Source organism: Xyrauchen texanus, chromosome 48 (genome assembly GCF_025860055.1).
Source record: "Xyrauchen texanus isolate HMW12.3.18 chromosome 48, RBS_HiC_50CHRs, whole genome shotgun sequence".
Lineage (NCBI taxonomy): Eukaryota > Metazoa > Chordata > Actinopteri > Cypriniformes > Catostomidae > Xyrauchen > Xyrauchen texanus.
The window spans coordinates 229321-244320 of NC_068323.1; the positions used below are offsets into that span (position 1 = coordinate 229321).

At 38.0% G+C, this 15000-nt stretch overlaps 1 protein-coding gene across 8 annotated transcripts in view; it reads right to left on the reverse strand.

Annotated features, from left to right (window-relative positions):
- Positions 1–15000, reverse strand: part of LOC127639337 (neuroblastoma suppressor of tumorigenicity 1-like) — a 17929-nt gene that overhangs the window by 1005 nt on the left and 1924 nt on the right. The window lies entirely within an intron of this gene.

Below are 15000 nucleotides of genomic sequence, written 5' to 3' on the forward strand. Positions count from 1 at the left end.
TGCCCTCATGATATCCCAGCTGTGTTTTCTATCTTCAGCAGAACACATTTGAAGAACAATAGTAAAATATGTCATCTCAGATTGTCCTTATAATGCAAGTGAATGGAGATTTCTCTGGACATCATCCATACGACAGCAGCGGTTACATGAATGTCTTCTAAAGCAACACTAGCACTTTTGGTGAGAAGAAGATCAATATTGAAGATCTATTTTATCTAAATCACACCTACAGTCAGCAGCGGCCTGCGTGCATGACGTAATCACGTGGCATTTGAAAGACGCTGTTTACACATGAGGAGGAGGAACACTAGCGTAACTTGGTTAGTTTATATCTGTATTTATCTCTTTACTCACAATGGTGTGTTTGTGTGCTCATCCTGATGTCTCAACCGAGAGGAGAATGTGAGATTACGTCTGTAACACGCCAACAGGAACATGTCACCACGCGAACTCCGCCTCTCATGAAACTCACCGGATGCGATGATTTAGAGTTCCCAAAAGTGATCGTGTCGCTTTAGAAGACATTAGAAGGACCTTCTGAGCTGAGATATTTTTCTATTCTTTTTCTAGTTTTCTTCAAGTGTGTTGAAATGTGATTATTTTAAAGGATAAATGACATTATTTCCCAATGTTAGCACTAACACATAGAGAAGCAGAGGGAAATGAATCCGTGCAACTGTTGGAAAGTTATTCAATATAAATGCGGTAATATTTCTTTTGTGTAGCACTGATATGCCCAAAGTCAAATCTCACACAAAATCCCGCTCCGCTTATTAAACTTCAGATATGTTCTGACTGGCTGTGATTCTGTTGACTGTCATGAGGGCAGAAAATGTCTTGGCAGTGTTGCGTCTGTTAGAACATGTTGTGCTGGTGTTTTCATACAGTAAGTGAGTGTTGGTACTGCGGGTCAGATCAGGTTACTGTCGCATTACTGCAGGTCTTTGTTAACACAAGCCCCAATCTGTTTTATTTACCAAACCTGAACTCCATTAAAACCAGATTGTATGAAGGAACATAATCAGTAGCAGAAAGCGAGCCGTCATTGTGAGTCAGCAATGAATGTTAAGAGTGATTTCACAAGCACAAAACCGTGCATGTGGGTAAATATAGCACAACTGTTTGATGTCAAACTGACCTGCAACATACTTTGTGCGTCACAACGTTGAGTTAACGTAAATACAACAAGTCTCAGATCTTGACGGGTGAGAAAACGGGCAAACAAAACACAATTATTTGCATATGCTGATAACACACACAAACACATTCCGTCTTCTGCCGGCCAAATGAAAATAAACTCTGACACTAGAGGGCGGTTTAGCTGCCAGAACTAAAGCTCACTGTAAATACACAAGAACTACACACACACACACGCATGACAGCTCAAACACTCTGTGTTCTCTGCATAAGACTGATGAGTGTGTTTGTTGTCTTTCAACATGCCTCATAAAGAGTTACTCAACCGTCACCGCAGCTCCATCAATCATTGCGCTGGATGGTTAGCAGGTATTGTGGTTTGCTCTCAGCTCGCATTTATAACAGATCACCACACGACACGACATGTGGCATGCGGCAAGACATATTTCTTACTTCAGTTGAAAGAGTAGCTGGATTTGACGTTCTAAAACGAAATATTTCAAAGAAATGACACACTGTATTAAGTAATAATGTGGCCTTGCAAATGTGAACTGTAGTAAAACTGCAGAATCATTGCTGTTCACTACTGCGGTACAAGTGTGATCATTTGGATGCATTTATGCAGTTTTCACTATTGCGGTACAAGTGTGATCATTTGGATGCATTTAGGCAGTTTTCACTATTGCGGTACAAGTGTGATCATTTGGATGCATTTAGGCAGTTTTCACTATTGCGGTACAAGTGTGATCATTTGGATGCATTTATGCAGTTTTCACTATTGCGGTACAAGTGTGATCATTTGGATGCATTTATGCAGTTTTCACTATTGCGGTACAAGTGTGATCATTTGGATGCATTTAGGCAGTTTTCACTATTGCGGTACAAGTGTGATCATTTGGATGCATTTATGCAGTTTTCACTATTGTGTACAAGTGTGATCATTTGATGCATTTAGGCAGTTTTCACTATTGTGTACAAGTGTGATCATTTGGATGCATTTATGCAGTTTTCTCTATTGCGGTACAAGTGTGATCATTTGGATGCATTTAGGCAGTTTTCACTATTGCGGTACAAGTGTGATCATTTGGATGCATTTAGGCAGTTTTCACTATTGCGGTACAAGTGTGATCATTTGGATGCATTTATGCAGTTTTCACTATTGCGTACAAGTGTGATCATTTGATGCATTTATGCAGTTTTCACTATTGCGGTACAAGTGTGATCATTTGGATGCATTTATGCAGTTTTCACTATTGCGGTACAAGTGTGATCATTTGGATGCATTTATGCTGTTTTCACTATTGCGGTACAAGTGTGATCATTTGGATGCATTTATGCAGTTTTCACTATTGCGGTACAAGTGTGATCATTTGGATGCATTTATGCAGTTTTCACTATTGCGGTACAAGTGTGATCATTTGGATGCATTTAGGCAGTTTTCACTATTGTGGTACAAGTGTGATCATTTGGATGCATTTATGCAGTTTTCACTATTGCGGTACAAGTGTGATCATTTGGATGCATTTATGCAGTTTTCACTATTGCGGTACAAGTGTGATCATTTGGATGCATTTATGCAGTTTTCACTATTGCGGTACAAGTGTGATCATTTGGATGCATTTATGCTGTTTTCACTACTGCGGTACAAGTGTGATCATTTGGATGCATTTATGCAGTTTTCACTATTGCGGTACAAGTGTGATCATTTGGATGCATTTATGCAGTTTTCACTATTGCGGTACAAGTGTGATCATTTGGATGCATTTATGCAGTTTTCACTATTAGCGGTACAAGTGTGATCATTTGGATGCATTTATGCAGTTTTCACTATTGCGGTACAAGTGTGATCATTTGGATGCATTTATGCAGTTTTCACTATTGCGGTACAAGTGTGATCATTTGGATGCATTTATGCAGTTTTCACTATTGCGGTACAAGTGTGATCATTTGGATGCATTTATGCAGTTTTCACTATTGCGGTACAAGTGTGATCATTTGATGCATTTATGCAGTTTTCACTATTGCGGTACAAGTGTGATCATTTGGATGCATTTATGCAGTTTTCACTATTAGCGTACAAGTGTGATCATTTGGATGCATTTAGGCAGTTTTCACTATTGCGGTACAAGTGTGATCATTTGGATGCATTTATGCAGTTTTCACTATTGCGTGTACAAGTGTGATCATTTGGATGCATTTATGCAGTTTTCACTATTGCGGTACAAGTGTGATCATTTGGATGCATTTAGGCAGTTTTCACTATTGCGGTACAAGTGTGATCATTTGGATGCATTTATGCAGTTTTCACTATTGCGGTACAAGTGTGATCATTTGGATGCATTTAGGCAGTTTTCACTATTGCGGTACAAGTGTGATCATTTGGATGCATTTATGCAGTTTTCACTATTACGGTACAAGTGTGATCATTTGGATGCATTTAGGCAGTTTTCACTATTGTGTACAAGTGTGATCATTTGGATGCATTTATGCAGTTTTCACTATTGTGTACAAGTGTGATCATTTGATGCATTTAGGCAGTTTTCACTATTGCGTACAAGTGTGATCATTTGGATGCATTTATGCAGTTTTCACTATTGCGGTACAAGTGTGATCATTTGGATGCATTTATGCAGTTTTCACTATTGCGGTACAAGTGTGATCATTTGGATGCATTTATGCAGTTTTCACTATTGCGGTACAAGTGTGATCATTTGGATGCATTTATGCAGTTTTCACTATTGCGGTACAAGTGTGATCATTTGATGCATTTAGGCAGTTTTCACTATTGCGGTACAAGTGTGATCATTTGGATGCATTTATGCAGTTTTCACTATTGCGTGTACAAGTGTGATCATTTGGATGCATTTATGCAGTTTTCACTATTGCGTACAAGTGTGATCATTTGATGCATTTATGCAGTTTTCACTATTGCGTACAAGTGTGATCATTTGGATGCATTTATGCAGTTTTCACTATTGCGGTACAAGTGTGATCATTTGGATGCATTTATGCAGTTTTCACTATTGCGGTACAAGTGTGATCATTTGGATGCATTTATGCAGTTTTCACTATTGCGGTACAAGTGTGATCATTTGATGCATTTATGCAGTTTTCACTATTGCGGTACAAGTGTGATCATTTGGATGCATTTAGGCAGTTTTCACTATTGCTGTACAAGTGTGATCATTTGGATGCATTTATGCAGTTTTCACTATTGCGGTACAAGTGTGATCATTTGGATGCATTTATGCAGTTTTCACTATTGCGGTACAAGTGTGATCATTTGGATGCATTTATGCAGTTTTCACTATTGCGGTACAAGTGTGATCATTTGGATGCATTTATGCAGTTTTCACTATTGCGGTACAAGTGTGATCATTTGATGCATTTAGGCAGTTTTCACTATTGCGGTACAAGTGTGATCATTTGATGCATTTATGCAGTTTTCTATTGGTACAAGTGTGATCATTTGATGCATTTATGCAGTTTTCACTATTGCGTACAAGTGTGATCATTTGGATGCATTTATGCAGTTTTCACTATTGCGGTACAAGTGTGATCATTTGGATGCATTTATGCAGTTTTCACTATTGCGGTACAAGTGTGATCATTTGGATGCATTTATGCAGTTTTCACTATTGCGGTACAAGTGTGATCATTTGGATGCATTTAGGCAGTTTTCACTATTGCGGTACAAGTGTGATCATTTGGATGCATTTATGCAGTTTTCACTATTGCGGTACAAGTGTGATCATTTGGATGCATTTAGGCAGTTTTCACTATTGCGGTACAAGTGTGATCATTTGGATGCATTTATGCAGTTTTCTCTATTGCGGTACAAGTGTGATCATTTGGATGCATTTAGGCAGTTTTCACTATTGCGGTACAAGTGTGATCATTTGGATGCATTTAGGCAGTTTTCACTATTGCGGTACAAGTGTGATCATTTGGATGCATTTATGCAGTTTTCACTATTGCGGTACAAGTGTGATCATTTTGATGCATTTATGCAGTTTTCACTATTGCGGTACAAGTGTGATCATTTGGATGCATTTATGCAGTTTTCACTATTGCGGTACAAGTGTGATCATTTGGATGCATTTATGCTGTTTTCACTATTGCGGTACAAGTGTGATCATTTGGATGCATATAGGCAGTTTTCACTATTGCTGTAGAATTGTGATCATTTGGATGCATTTATGCAGTTTTCACTATTGCGGTACAAGTGGGATCATTTGGATGCATTTAGGCAGTTTTCACTATTGCGGTACAAGTTTGATCATTTGGATGCATTTATGCTGTTTTCACTATTGCGGTACAAGTGTGATCATTTGGATGCATTTAGGTAGTTTTCACTATTGCGGTACAAGTGTGATCATTTGGATGCATTTAGGCAGTTTTCACTATTGCTGTACAAGTGTGATCATTTGGATGCATTTATGCAGTTTTCACTATTGCGGTACAAGTGTGATCATTTGGATGCATTTATGCAGTTTTCACTATTGCGGTACAAGTGTGATCATTTGGATGCATTTAGGCAGTTTTCACTATTGCTGTACAAGTGTGATCATTTGGATGCATTTATGCAGTTTTCACTATTGCGGTACAAGTGTGATCATTTGGATGCATTTAGGCAGTTTTCACTATTGCTGTACAAGTGTGATCATTTGGATGCATTTATGCAGTTTTCACTATTGCGGTACAATTGTGATCATTTGGATGCATTTATGCAGTTTTCTCTATTGCGGTACAAGTGTGATCATTTGGATGCATTTATGCAGTTTTCACTATTGCGGTACAAGTGTGATCATTTGGATGCATATAGGCAGTTTTCACTATTGCGGTACAAGTGTGATCATTTGGATGCATTTATGCAGTTTTCACTATTGCGGTACAAGTGTGATCATTTGGATGCATTTAGGCAGTTTTCACTATTGCTGTACAATTGTGATCATTTGGATGCATTTATGCAGTTTTCACTATTGCGGTACAAGTGTGATCATTTGGATGCATTTATGCAGTTTTCACTATTGCGGTACAAGTGTGATCATTTGGATGCATTTAGGCAGTTTTCACTATTGCGGTACAAGTGTGATCATTTGGATGCATTTATGCAGTTTTCACTATTGCGGTACAATTGTGATCATTTGGATGCATTTATGCAGTTTTCTCTATTGCGGTACAAGTGTGATCATTTGGATGCATATAGGCAGTTTTCACTATTGCGGTACAAGTGTGATCATTTGGATGCATTTATGCAGTTTTCACTATTGCGGTACAAGTGTGATCATTTGGATGCATTTAGGCAGTTTTCACTATTGCGGTACAAGTGTGATCATTTGGATGCATTTATGCAGTTTTCTCTATTGCGGTACAAGTGTGATCATTTGGATGCATTTATGCAGTTTTCACTATTGCGGTACAAGTGTGATCATTTGGATGCATTTATGCAGTTTTCACTATTGCGGTACAAGTGTGATCATTTGGATGCATATAGGCAGTTTTCACTATTGCTGTAGAATTGTGATCATTTGGATGCATTTATGCAGTTTTCACTATTGCGGTACAAGTGGGATCATTTGGATGCATTTAGGCAGTTTTCACTATTGCGGTACAAGTTTGATCATTTGGATGCATTTATGCAGTTTTCACTATTGCGGTACAAGTGTGATCATTTGGATGCATTTAGGCAGTTTTCACTATTGCGGTACAAGTGTGATCATTTGGATGCATTTAGGCAGTTTTCACTATTGCGGTACAAGTGGGATCATTTGGATGCATTTAGGCAGTTTTCACTATTGCGGTACAAGTGTGATCATTTGGATGCATTTATGCAGTTTTCTCTATTGCGGTACAAGTGTGATCATTTGGATGCATTTATGCAGTTTTCACTATTGCGGTACAAGTGTGATCATTTGGATGCATTTATGCAGTTTTCACTATTGCGGTACAAGTGTGATCATTTGGATGCATTTATGCTGTTTTCACTATTGCGGTACAAGTGTGATCATTTGGATGCATTTAGGCAGTTTTCACTATTGCTGTACAAGTGTGATCATTTGGATGCATTTATGCAGTTTTCACTATTAGCGGTACAAGTGGGATCATTTGGATGCATTTAGGCAGTTTTCACTATTGCGGTACAAGTGTGATCATTTGGATGCATTTATGCAGTTTTCTCTATTGCGGTACAAGTGTGATCATTTGGATGCATTTAGGTAGTTTTCACTATTGCGGTACAAGTGTGATCATTTGGATGCATTTAGGCAGTTTTCACTATTGCTGTACAAGTGTGATCATTTGGATGCATTTATGCAGTTTTCACTATTGCGGTACAAGTGTGATCATTTGGATGCATTTATGCAGTTTTCACTATTGCGGTACAAGTGTGATCATTTGGATGCATTTAGGCAGTTTTCTCTATTGCTGTACAAGTGTGATCATTTGGATGCATTTATGCAGTTTTCACTATTGCGGTACAAGTGTGATCATTTGGATGCATTTAGGCAGTTTTCACTATTGCTGTACAAGTGTGATCATTTGGATGCATTTAGGCAGTTTTCACTATTGCGGTACAAGTGTGATCATTTGGATGCATTTAGGCAGTTTTCACTATTGCGGTACAAGTGTGATCATTTGGATGCATTTATGCAGTTTTCACTATTGCGGTACAATTGTGATCATTTGGATGCATTTATGCAGTTTTCACTATTGCGGTACAAGTGTGATCATTTGGATGCATTTAGGCAGTTTTCACTATTGCGGTACAAGTGTGATCATTTGGATGCATTTATGCAGTTTTCACTATTGCGGTACAAGTGGGATCATTTGGATGCATTTAGGCAGTTTTCACTATTGCGGTACAAGTGTGATCATTTGGATGCATTTATGCAGTTTTCTCTATTGCGGTACAAGTGTGATCATTTGGATGCATTTATGCAGTTTTCACTATTGCGGTACAAGTGTGATCATTTGGATGCATTTATGCAGTTTTCACTATTGCGGTACAAGTGTGATCATTTGGATGCATATAGGCAGTTTTCACTATTGCTGTAGAATTGTGATCATTTGGATGCATTTATGCAGTTTTCACTATTGCGGTACAAGTGGGATCATTTGGATGCATTTAGGCAGTTTTCACTATTGCGGTACAAGTTTGATCATTTGGATGCATTTATGCAGTTTTCTCTATTGCGGTACAAGTGTGATCATTTGGATGCATTTAGGCAGTTTTCACTATTGCGGTACAAGTGTGATCATTTGGATGCCTTTAGGCAGTTTTCACTATTGCGGTACAAGTGGGATCATTTGGATGCATTTAGGCAGTTTTCACTATTGCGGTACAAGTGTGATCATTTGGATGCATTTATGCAGTTTTCTCTATTGCGGTACAAGTGTGATCATTTTGATGCATTTATGCAGTTTTCACTATTGCGGTACAAGTGTGATCATTTGGATGCATTTATGCAGTTTTCACTTTTGCGGTACAAGTGTGATCATTTGGATGCATTTATGCTGTTTTCACTATTGCGGTACAAGTGTGATCATTTGGATGCATATAGGCAGTTTTCACTATTGCTGTAGAATTGTGATCATTTGGATGCATTTATGCAGTTTTCACTATTGCGGTACAAGTGGGATCATTTGGATGCATTTAGGCAGTTTTCACTATTGCGGTACAAGTTTGATCATTTGGATGCATTTATGCAGTTTTCTCTATTGCGGTACAAGTGTGATCATTTGGATGCATTTAGGTAGTTTTCACTATTGCGGTACAAGTGTGATCATTTGGATGCATTTAGGCAGTTTTCACTATTGCTGTACAAGTGTGATCATTTGGATGCATTTATGCAGTTTTCACTATTGCGGTACAAGTGTGATCATTTGGATGCATTTATGCAGTTTTCACTATTGCGGTACAAGTGTGATCATTTGGATGCATTTAGGCAGTTTTCTCTATTGCTGTACAAGTGTGATCATTTGGATGCATTTATGCAGTTTTCACTATTGCGGTACAAGTGTGATCATTTGGATGCATTTAGGCAGTTTTCACTATTGCTGTACAAGTGTGATCATTTGGATGCATTTATGCAGTTTTCACTATTGCGGTACAATTGTGATCATTTGGATGCATTTATGCAGTTTTCTCTATTAGCGGTACAAGTGTGATCATTTGGATGCATTTATGCAGTTTTCTCTATTGCGGTACAAGTGTGATCATTTGGATGCATATAGGCAGTTTTCACTATTGCGGTACAAGTGTGATCATTTGGATGCATTTATGCAGTTTTCACTATTGCGGTACAAGTGTGATCATTTGGATGCATTTAGGCAGTTTTCACTATTGCTGTACAATTGTGATCATTTGGATGCATTTATGCAGTTTTCTCTATTGCGGTACAAGTGTGATCATTTGGATGCATTTATGCAGTTTTCACTATTGCGGTACAAGTGTGATCATTTGGATGCATTTAGGCAGTTTTCACTATTGCTGTACAAGTGTGATCATTTGGATGCATTTATGCAGTTTTCACTATTGCGGTACAAGTGTGATCATTTGAATGCATTTATGCAGTTTTCACTATTGCGGTACAAGTGTGATCATTTGGATGCATTTAGGCAGTTTTCTCTATTGCTGTACAAGTGTGATCATTTGGATGCATTTATGCAGTTTTCACTATTGCGGTACAAGTGTGATCATTTGGATGCATTTATGCAGTTTTCACTATTGCGGTACAATTGTGATCATTTGGATGCATTTATGCAGTTTTCTCTATTGCGGTACAAGTGTGATCATTTGGATGCATTTATGCAGTTTTCACTATTGCGGTACAAGTGTGATCATTTGGATGCATTTATGCTGTTTTCACTCTTGCGGTACAAGTGTGATCATTTGGATGCATATAGGCAGTTTTCACTTTTGCGGTACAAGTGTGATCATTTGGATGCATTTATGCTGTTTTCACTCTTGCGGTACAAGTGTGATCATTTGGATGCATTTATGCTGTTTTCACTCTTGCGGTACAAGTGTGATCATTTGGATGCATTTAGGCAGTTTTCTCTATTGCTGTACAAGTGTGATCATTTGGATGCATTTATGCAGTTTTCACTATTGCGGTACAAGTGTGATCATTTGGATGCATTTAGGCAGTTTTCACTATTGCTGTACAAGTGTGATCATTTGGATGCATTTATGCAGTTTTCACTATTGCGGTACAATTGTGATCATTTGGATGCATTTATGCAGTTTTCTCTATTGCGGTACAAGTGTGATCATTTGGATGCATTTATGCAGTTTTCTCTATTGCGGTACAAGTGTGATCATTTGGATGCATATAGGCAGTTTTCACTATTGCGGTACAAGTGTGATCATTTGGATGCATTTATGCAGTTTTCACTATTGCGGTACAAGTGTGATCATTTGGATGCATTTAGGCAGTTTTCACTATTGCTGTACAATTGTGATCATTTGGATGCATTTATGCAGTTTTCTCTATTGCGGTACAAGTGTGATCATTTGGATGCATTTATGCAGTTTTCACTATTGCGGTACAAGTGTGATCATTTGGATGCATTTAGGCAGTTTTCACTATTGCTGTACAAGTGTGATCATTTGGATGCATTTATGCAGTTTTCACTATTAGCGGTACAAGTGTGATCATTTGAATGCATTTATGCAGTTTTCACTATTAGCGGTACAAGTGTGATCATTTGGATGCATTTAGGCAGTTTTCTCTATTGCTGTACAAGTGTGATCATTTGGATGCATTTATGCAGTTTTCACTATTGCGGTACAAGTGTGATCATTTGGATGCATTTATGCAGTTTTCACTATTGCGGTACAATTGTGATCATTTGGATGCATTTATGCAGTTTTCTCTATTGCGGTACAAGTGTGATCATTTGGATGCATTTATGCAGTTTTCACTATTGCGGTACAAGTGTGATCATTTGGATGCATTTATGCTGTTTTCACTCTTGCGGTACAAGTGTGATCATTTGGATGCATATAGGCAGTTTTCACTTTTGCGGTACAAGTGTGATCATTTGGATGCATTTATGCTGTTTTCACTCTTGCGGTACAAGTGTGATCATTTGGATGCATTTATGCTGTTTTCACTCTTGCGGTACAAGTGTGATCATTTGGATGCATATAGGCAGTTTTCACTATTGCGGTACAATTGTGATCATTTGGATGCATTTATGCAGTTTTCACTATTGCGGTACAAGTGGGATCATTTGGATGCATTTAGGCAGTTTTCACTATTGCGGTACAAGTGTGATCATTTGGATGCATTTATGCAGTTTTCTCTATTGCGGTACAAGTGGGATCATTTGGATGCATTTAGGCAGTTTTCACTATTGCGGTACAAGTGTGATCATTTGGATGCATTTATGCAGTTTTCACTATTGCGGTACAAGTGGGATCATTTGGATGCATTTAGGCAGTTTTCACTATTGCGGTACAAGTGTGATCATTTGGATGCATTTATGCAGTTTTCTCTATTGCGGTACAAGTGTGATCATTTGGATGCATTTAGGCAGTTTTCACTATTGCGGTACAATTGTGATCATTTGGATGCATTTATGCAGTTTTCACTATTGCGGTACAAGTGGGATCATTTGGATGCATTTAGGCAGTTTTCACAATTGCGGTACAAGTGTGATCATTTGGATGCATTTATGCAGTTTTCTCTATTGCGGTACAAGTGTGATCATTTGGATGCATTTAGGCAGTTTTCACTATTGCGGTACAAGTGTGATCATTTGGATGCATTTAGGCAGTTTTCACTATTGCGGTACAATTGTGATCATTTGGATGCATGTAGACAGTTTTCACTATTGCGGTACAAGTGTGATCATTTGGATGCATTTAGGCAGTTTTCACTATTGCGGTACAAGTGTGATCATTTGGATGCATTTATGCAGTTTTCACTATTGCGGTACAATTGTGATCATTTGGATGCATTTATGCAGTTTTCACTATTGCGGTACAAGTGTGATCATTTGGATGCATTTAGGCAGTTTTCACTATGGCTGTACAAGTGTGATCATTTGGATGCATTTATGCAGTTTTCACTATTGCGGTACAAGTGTGATCATTTGGATGCATTTATGCTGTTTTCACTATTGCGGTACAAGTGTGATCATTTGGATGCATTTAGGCAGTTTTCACTATTGCTGTACAAGTGTGATCATTTGGATGCATTTATGCAGTTTTCACTATTGCGGTACAAGTGGGATCATTTGGATGCATTTAGGCAGTTTTCACTATTGCGGTACAAGTGTGATCATTTGGATGCATTTATGCAGTTTTCACTATTGCGGTACAAGTGTGATCATTTGGATGCATTTATGCAGTTTTCACTATTGCGGTACAAGTGTGATCATTTGGATGCATTTAGGCAGTTTTCAGTATTGCTGTACAAGTGTGATCATTTGGATGCATTTATGCAGTTTTCTCTATTGTGGTACAAGTGTGATCATTTTGATGCATTTATGCAGTTTTCACTATTGCGGTACAAGTGTGATCATTTGGATGCATTTATGCAGTTTTCACTATTGCGGTACAAGTGTGCTCATTTGGATGCATATAGGCAGTTTTCACTATTGCTGTAGAATTGTGATCATTTGGATGCATTTATGCAGTTTTCACTATTGCGGTACAAGTGGGATCATTTGGATGCATTTAGGCAGTTTTCACTATTGCGGTACAAGTTTGATCATTTGGATGCATTTATGCAGTTTTCTCTATTGCGGTACAAGTGTGATCATTTGGATGCATTTAGGCAGTTTTCACTATTGCGGTACAAGTGGGATCATTTGGATGCATTTAGGCAGTTTTCACTATTGCGGTACAAGTGTGATCATTTGGATGCATTTATGCAGTTTTCTCTATTGCGGTACAAGTGTGATCATTTTGATGCATTTATGCAGTTTTCACTATTGCGGTACAAGTGTGATCATTTGGATGCATTTATGCTGTTTTCACTATTGCGGTACAAGTGTGATCATTTGGATGCATATAGGCAGTTTTCACTATTGCTGTAGAATTGTGATCATTTGGATGCATTTATGCAGTTTTCTCTATTGCGGTACAAGTGTGATCATTTTGATGCATTTATGCAGTTTTCACTTTTGCGGTACAAGTGTGATCATTTGGATGCATTTATGCTGTTTTCACTATTGCGGTACAAGTGTGATCATTTGGATGCATATAGGCAGTTTTCACTATTGCTGTAGAATTGTGATCATTTGGATGCATTTATGCAGTTTTCACTATTGCGGTACAAGTGGGATCATTTGGATGCATTTAGGCAGTTTTCACTATTGCGGTACAAGTTTGATCATTTGGATGCATTTATGCAGTTTTCTCTATTGTGGTACAAGTGTGATCATTTGGATGCATTTAGGTAGTTTTCACTATTGCGGTACAAGTGTGATCATTTGGATGCATTTATGCAGTTTTCACTATTGCGGTACAAGTGCGATCATTTGGATGCATTTATGCAGTTTTCACTATTGCGGTACAAGTGTGATCATTTGGATGCATTTATGCTGTTTTCACTATTGCGGTACAAGTGTGATCATTTGGATGCATTTATGCAGTTTTCACTATTGCGGTACAAGTGTGATCATTTGGATGCATTTATGCAGTTTTCACTATTGCGGTACAAGTGTGATCATTTGGATGCATTTATGCAGTTTTCACTATTGCGGTACAAGTGTGATCATTTGGATGCATTTATGCAGTTTTCACTATTGCGGTACAAGTGCGATCATTTGGATGCATTTATGCAGTTTTCACTATTGCGGTACAAGTGTGATCATTTGGATGCATTTAGGTAGTTTTCACTATTGCGGTACAAGTGTGATCATTTGGATGCATTTATGCAGTTTTCACTATTGCGGTACAAGTGCGATCATTTGGATGCATTTATGCAGTTTTCACTATTGCGGTACAAGTGTGATCATTTGGATGCATTTATGCTGTTTTCACTATTGCGGTACAAGTGTGATCATTTGGATGCATTTATGCAGTTTTCACTATTGTGGTATAAGTGTGATCATTTGGATGCATTTATGCAGTTTTCACTATTGCGGTACAAGTGTGATCATTTGGATGCATTTATGCAGTTTTCACTATTGCGGTACAAGTGTGATCATTTGGATGCATTTATGCAGTTTTCACTATTGCGGTACAAGTGTGATCATTTGGATGCATTTATGCAGTTTTCACTATTGCGGTACAAGTGTGATCATTTGGATGCATTTATGCAGTTTTCACTATTGCGGTACAAGTGCGATCATTTGGATGCATTTATGCAGTTTTCACTATTGCGGTACAAGTGTGATCATTTGGATGCATTTAGGTAGTTTTCACTATTGCGGTACAAGTGTGATCATTTGGATGCATTTATGCAGTTTTCACTATTGCGGTACAAGTGCGATCATTTGGATGCATTTATGCAGTTTTCACTATTGCGGTACAAGTGTGATCATTTGGATGCATTTATGCTGTTTTCACTATTGCGGTACAAGTGTGATCATTTGGATGCATTTATGCAGTTTTCACTATTGCGGTACAAGTGTGATCATTTGGATGCATTTATGCAGTTTTCACTATTGCGGTACAAGTGTGATCATTTGGATGCATTTATGCTGTTTTCACTATTGCGGTACAAGTGTGATCATTTGGATGCATTTATGCTGTTTTCACTATTGCGGTACAAGTGTGATCATTTGGATGCATTTATGCAGTTTTCACTATTGCGGTACAAGTGTGATCATTTGGATGCATTTATGCAGTTTTCACTATTGCGGTACAAGTGCGATCATTTGGATGCATTTATGCAGTTTTCA